General features: G+C 33.4%; 1 long non-coding RNA gene across 1 annotated transcript in view; it reads left to right on the forward strand.

Annotated features, from left to right (window-relative positions):
- Nucleotides 1-6770, forward strand: part of LOC114841172 — a 150921-nt gene that overhangs the window by 95387 nt on the left and 48764 nt on the right. Inside the window, exon 5 of the long non-coding RNA XR_003783042.1 lies at nt 3481-3585. This is a non-coding gene — a long non-coding RNA (uncharacterized LOC114841172). The remainder of the gene's footprint in view (nt 1-3480; nt 3586-6770) is intronic.

The raw sequence follows: 6770 nt of genomic DNA on the forward strand, positions 1-6770 counted from the left end.
GGGGGGGGGGAATCCAATCCGTGGAATAGTGACGGCGTCACGGAGGGATAAGATTCACGGGTGAAGTTGGCTTTTCGGGTAAGTGAGATGAATGGCATTTATGAATGGGAGGTTTAAGCTTGTTTGAGGGGTGAAAGGATCTGAAGTTTGCTGCTATCCGTCTTGCGCTGTATTTTTAGAATATTTCGTTCAGATAACGTAGCTCATCTTTTTTCGATGTTTTTTCCTCTTGTTTTCAAGTTTTTTTTTCAGATATTTTGCGAAAACTATTGTATCTTATCCTAAGGTAAGATGAGATTATTTTTTAGATGATATCTTTTCTCGCCGCATTTTATCTCGTCTAGATTATTTTAAAAAATGAGATAAGATAGTATTTTTAGGAAATTTTTAGCTTTTTCATCTCGTTATCCCTTATCTCATATTTGGTTATCTTATTTTGTAGATAATTTTCCTACTTTGATATCCGATTTTTTATAGGATCTCTTTTAGATAGAATAAAATTATTGTCATGCACATGGTGACGTTAAACTAGTTACCAAGCCCGACGGAGAAATTCCGAGTCTCTCTCATAAAATGTAAAATCTCTAGTCAGCACATGTAATAAATAAAAGAAGCAATCACGGGATAAATCCAAGGGAAGAACGATGTCATCATCCGATAGATTAGATAGGAATGATTCATGCTATTGAGCTTTCGGATTCAGTTCATCCAGTTTTCTGATTGAAAATTGAGGCGACGGAGGACGAACGAGGGAGGGGACAGGGCGGACCAAGTGGAATAGTGAAGTACGAGTTTTAATATCGTAATGGATGCGACCAAACGATGGCTAATGTAAAATCGTTCAATATTCCAGTGCATTTCAATACCTTCGCATTGAAAATGGCACATTTACGAGTATCATTTTAATTACACGCATTTCGGGGGGGGGGGCGGAATAGGAATAGGATGAATTTTGCGGAACTGATTTATGCATCTGAGTGCTGTCCGGGGATACTGTGCACAAAAGCTCTTTAACGGGGGAAAATCCAGTGGGCGTGCATGTGAGCTTCGGCGATGAAGCGATGGAATCTTCTTTGAATCCCGGATCCTCAGAGCTACGGCAGACTAATTGCGATTTCTGAATTCTGATAAGGAAATTGGATGGATTTCAGGGGAATATATTGTTGAGTGAAGAGGGCGTAACTACAGGAAGAGTGCTTAGAAGGACGTATGTGATGGTGAGACGCTGTTTAAAATTTTTTTATGAAATTCCCGGTACACTTTTTGGAAATTTTTATCGAATTTAATTACCATTGAAATTTCATGATTTTTTTTTCCTTAAATGACATCCTAAAAATTAGCAGTTGACTGTCCATGAAATTACATTTTTTTTTCCAACAGTGTAATAATAATTCTCCCATCGACAGCGATGAAAAGAACAATTTACGCCCCCTTTGAAATTGCATATTAAATTACATAATTTTCAACTGAAAGAACACATTATTTCCAGATATTTTAATTTGCCCAAGGCACCTCGCGGATAACCATTCATTCCCATTTCTCGTGCGGTTTGGGGCTTTGTATAAAGTGCAACTCTCAAAATGTGAAACTTGAAGCACATCGTGCCATCCGCGTATGAAACTTTAATTAGTATCCAACGCATTATCCGAGATCTCCTCCCACTTGTATCGTATATCTATAGAGTTCTATAGTTGAGAGCGGTGAGGTACAGGGGCGGGGGGAGGAGGAGGGGGCGTTAATTAAACCGCGGGAACAGGGTAATCCGTCATGAGGTTTTGGAACGCGTATGAGATGCATAAGGACAGGGGAGTAAAGGCCGAGAAAAATGCATTGTTTTCATCGTGTTACGGGGCAGGTGGAGATTTTCATTACCAGAAAATTTCGCCATTAAAAAATTTTTTCACCGGAAAAATTGTCGTACTGAAATATTTTTCTGAGTTAAAAATTTCTCTTTAAAAAACTAGGCAAAAATTTTCCTGTGGGAATCCCTAGCCAAACAATTTCCCTAGAATTTTCACGGGATGGAAACTTTACTAGAAAAAATTCCTAGGCGGTGAATTCTGTAGAAAACATAATATCCAGAAATTTCCCTAGCCGTTTTATTCAATCAAATGTTCCTAATGAAATACCTCTTTCCGCAAGGCAAATCTCTCTAAAAAATGAATAAAAAAGCGGATTAAATGTAAAACAAATTTTTTTTTATCGGGATTTGAATTTGGAACCTTTCGCATGTGAGGCAACGAACTTACCCACTGCGCCAAACCACCGGGCAAAAAAAAAAAAAAAAAAAAAAAAAAAAAAAAAAAAAAAAAAAAAAAAAAAAAAAAAAAAAAAAAAAAAAAAAAAAAAAAAAAAAAAAAAAAAAAAAAAAAAAAAAAAAAAAAAAAAAAAAAAAAAAAAAAAAAAAAAAAAAAAAAAAAAAAAAAAAAAAAAAAAAAAAAAAAAAAAAAAAAAAAAAAAAAAAAAAAAAAAAAAAAAAAAAAAAAAAAAAAAAAAAAAAAAAAAAAAAAAAAAAAAAAAAAAAAAAAAAAAAAAAAAAAAAAAAAAAAAAAAAAAAAAAAAAAAAAAAAAAAAAAAAAAAAAAAAAAAAAAAAAAAAAAAAAAAAAAAAAAAAAAAAAAAAAAAAAAAAAAAAAAAAAAAAAAAAAAAAAAAAAAAAAAAAAAAAAAAAAAAAAAAAAAAAAAAAAAAAAAAAAAAAAAAAAAAAAAAAAAAAAAAAAAAAAAAAAAAAAAAAAAAAAAAAAAAAAAAAAAAAAAAAAAAAAAAAAAAAAAAAAAAAAAAAAAAAAAAAAAAAAAAAAAAAAAAAAAAAAAAAAAAAAAAAAAAAAAAAAAAAAAAAAAAAAAAAAAAAAAAAAAAAAAAAAAAAAAAAAAAAAAAAAAAAAAAAAAAAAAAAAAAAAAAAAAAAAAAAAAAAAAAAAAAAAAAAAAAAAAAAAAAAAAAAAAAAAAAAAAAAAAAAAAAAAAAAACTTTCATTTGAAATTTCTTTATTACGTCGATCCGTTAATTCCCTGGATTTCACATTTATCAGAATTGAATTTCCAGTGGACGTTGATTGAAATATCCACGATATTTTTATGTTAACAAAAAAAAATATGATGGATCAATGAAATACATTTGACCACCACGACAGGCTCTTCCGCTTTTAAAGTACATTGGAGCGGGTGAATTCGTTGGGTCGTCGGCTTTGCCGTTCGATAACATTGGGAGGGGCAAAGCCTGTCAAAGCTTATCCAACAGTGTGAACTTTGTCGTTGCGCAAGAGCATGCAACCTGTAATGTAGCAGTTTATCCTGGTACATGAACTATTTACATGAAAAAGTCAAATCAAGGGGTGTAATGACGTAATTGTATTCACTTTGCTGTGATGTTTTACAATTCGAGAGGGGGAAATTTTCATCGCAGTCATTCTATTTACGATGAAATTACGGTGTAATTCTCATTACAATTGAATATTAATGGGGAAAATTTTGTAATTTCAGGTTAATCGATAGTCAGGATCATTATTTACTAATCGAATCAACTGTTATGCATACGGTATTGAACATTTCGTTTGCAAGCCGAAGGATGAGGGCTCCAGCTGGGAGGTATGTACATCGAATATTTAATTACACAGTAAGTTAATCATATTTCGGTATCTGTTGAACAGTGTTGGATTAAATTTCAACAAATGCTTTGCGGGGCGTTATTGTATGCTCGCTTCCATCAGTATTTCAAATAACAGTGGAATGGATTGGGATGTGAATGTCATAAAGATCATTAAAATGAGTATTTTTAGAGAAAAAAAAAGATAAAAAGCAAATTAAAAAATTCATCTGAAATGAGATAAAATAAACTAATCTATTTTATCTACAAAAAATTTAATTCATCTTATCTTCGAGATCTTGGACCAATTTTGCAAACTACATTTTTTGTCTCAGATATTTTTTCAGATGATAATTTAAATCATCTCGTAAGATATACTATCTTGTAAAAAATATCTTCTTTTAGATAACTTGAACATAATTCTCATGAAAAAATGAGATTAAATATGCTATTTTGAACTATATTTCATCTCATGTGATGAATGATCTTAAAAAATTATCTCATCTCACAATATCTCCTTGGATTTGATTTTTTTTTTTTTTTAATGAGTGAAAATGTCCCTATCACTGAAATGGGGCGATCACCAACCCAATCCCCTTGTTTGCTCTGAAAACGTTTCGTCAAAAAACATTAATTCAAAATTTCCAGCCCCCATGTACTTTTTTATTCCATCAAAACTCCACTTTTTTAATCATTTCCACGTCAACATATCCCTGTGAACGCGGAACAAACAGTAGCCACCGAAAAAGAGCCGTCAGAATTTCACGTTTCATTTGTTCTCCCGCCCGATTTATTTATTCCCCATTTTGTTGGCTTTTTCATACGGACCTCGCAATTCAGCCTTCTAAATTCACTCGCAATCCACCGGATGCCGGGCAGGGGGGGGGGCATACGGCATGTTGTTGCATCCGGTGTGTGTGGCTTGAACCGAGAAAACGTAAAAACAAAGAAGTAAAAGCCCGACCACGAGTGCCACTCCAATGTGGTATATTCCCCTGGCCTTCCAGATCTGTCCCAACAAGTCGTATATATGTGACACAACTTATCGTCTATTATTAGGTATCCGTTCTCTGTCTCTCTTTGGATGCACTTTGCATCGAGGTATGCCATCACTCAAGTGCATGGTAAATGTTGAACAAATTCTTACATCACTTTTACGAGATTCTCCCTACACGGCATTTCGTGATAAGGGATGCGTCATTTTTATTGGAAAACTTTTTTTTTTTTTACCCAAAAAATTTTCCGAGGGAGACATTTTTTTTAATCAAGAAAATTTCACCAGATTATTTTGGATAAATTTTTGACAAGGAAAATTTGAAATTTCCGTGGATATGTGGAAATTCAGTATATTCGATGATCTATGAGTTTATCCCAATGATTCAAGTGACGGGCTATTCAGAACTCTCATAAGTATTTGAAAAAAATTAAAAAAATGTAAAAAAAACCCAGGGGGAATATGAAAATTTCCAACCTCTCAAGCTCGCATTTACATGAAGAAAACTCATTCCGATTGACACGATTTTTGATCATGTGCTTTTGCATTTCCATCGCATTTCACCGGGGAAATGTCACAAATCTTATCCGCAAATTCAAGTGGTACAGGATTACCTCCGCATCTCTCTGCCCAACAGTTCAAATCTTCAGGGATATTGATACACGAATATTCCGTAAGTCGGATGTTCTCCATAAAATAGCCTCTCGATTCATTCCCTCCAGAGGTAGTCTTCCACTCAAAAATCCATCAACATTTTATTTATAACAATTTTTCTCTCTCTCTGTGAATTTTTCTCATAATTTTTTTCGCAGACTTTTTTTTTATTAATACTTTACTCAGCATCCACTCTCGCTGATGCATGGATGAGTGATGGTGGCACCTGTTCTTCCAACCCCTACAGTCCTGGGCTGAAAAATAAAAAGAGTTAAGAGCTGGAAGGGTGAGAGGGTGGAGGGAGGTGAGTCTGCCCCGTCGAATCGTTGAGCAGCCTTTATGATGCTCGTTCATGGCTGTAGTTTTGTTGATGTGCAACGAGTTGGTCCGCGCGCCCCACGAGTTTCTCGTAAAATTTAACAGCTCTCATCTTATCGTAACAACGTCGCCAATTCGTATATCGCTGTGTGGTTGTGCAGGGCTTTAAATGTCCGGGTAAATGATAAGGAAAATCATCATTACTTGGCTGAGAATTTTTCACGAGGCTGATGAGATGACATATTGGAGACGATATTTTTTCCGAAATTTTCCTTGGAGTTTCATGAAAACGGGACATAAATGACGGGATGATGAGCATGTGGAAAATTTGACGGATTTGCAGACATTCCAAATTTTCCGGAGGAAATTCTTGACAGAAATTTTCCAGAGGACAATTTATGCAAGGGTAAGTTTGAATTTGTATAGAAAAATTATCCCTTGCACAACAAACCCTAGCAGGAAAATTTCCCCAGTAGGAAAATTCTCCTAGTAGGAAAATTCATCTAGTAGGAAAATTTTTCTAGTAGGAAAATTTACTTAGTAAGAAACTTCCCCTAATAGAAACATTTCCCTAGTAGGAAAATTCTTATAGCAGGAAAATTTCCATTGTATGAAAATTCTTCTAGTAGGAAAATTTCGCTAGTTTGAAAATTCCTCTAGTGGGGAAATTTTCCTACTAGGAAAATACTACTAGAAATTTTCCTACTAACCTAGGAATTTTCCTAATAATCTAGAAATTTTCCTACTAATTCTTTATAGTATTTTCCTAATAGGAAAATTTCCCTACCAGAGGAATTTTCCTACTAGGAAAATACTACTAGGAAAATTTTCCCTAATAGGAAATTTTCCCTGGGATTTTTTTAGGAAGAAAAATATTTCAAGCACAAGGATTCCTTTGGGAGGATTTCCCTAGCAAGAAAATTCTACCATTTTTCTCCGCAATTGTCGGAGCGAAACAATTGTTTTTTGTTTGTCCCATTGAAATTTTTTTTTCGATTTATCGAATGAAGCCATTTCACTTCGGTGTCGTTATTCTCCGGATATGAGGAATTATTTCCAGCTCTCCATCAGTAAACTTTTGACCTTCTACCTGTTCTGGGTACATTCATCTTAAATAAAAGAAGGAAGTTACTTTTTTTCTGGCTACATCCCTCATTTTTTTCTTTTCTCATGGACATTACTGATGCTCTCGAGGTGCACAAAAAATGCAAGCGTTGGGGG

This window comes from Diachasma alloeum, unplaced genomic scaffold (assembly GCF_001412515.2).
Source record: "Diachasma alloeum isolate Michigan unplaced genomic scaffold, Dall2.0 Dall_scaffold_00219, whole genome shotgun sequence".
Classification (NCBI taxonomy): Eukaryota; Metazoa; Arthropoda; class Insecta; order Hymenoptera; family Braconidae; genus Diachasma; species Diachasma alloeum.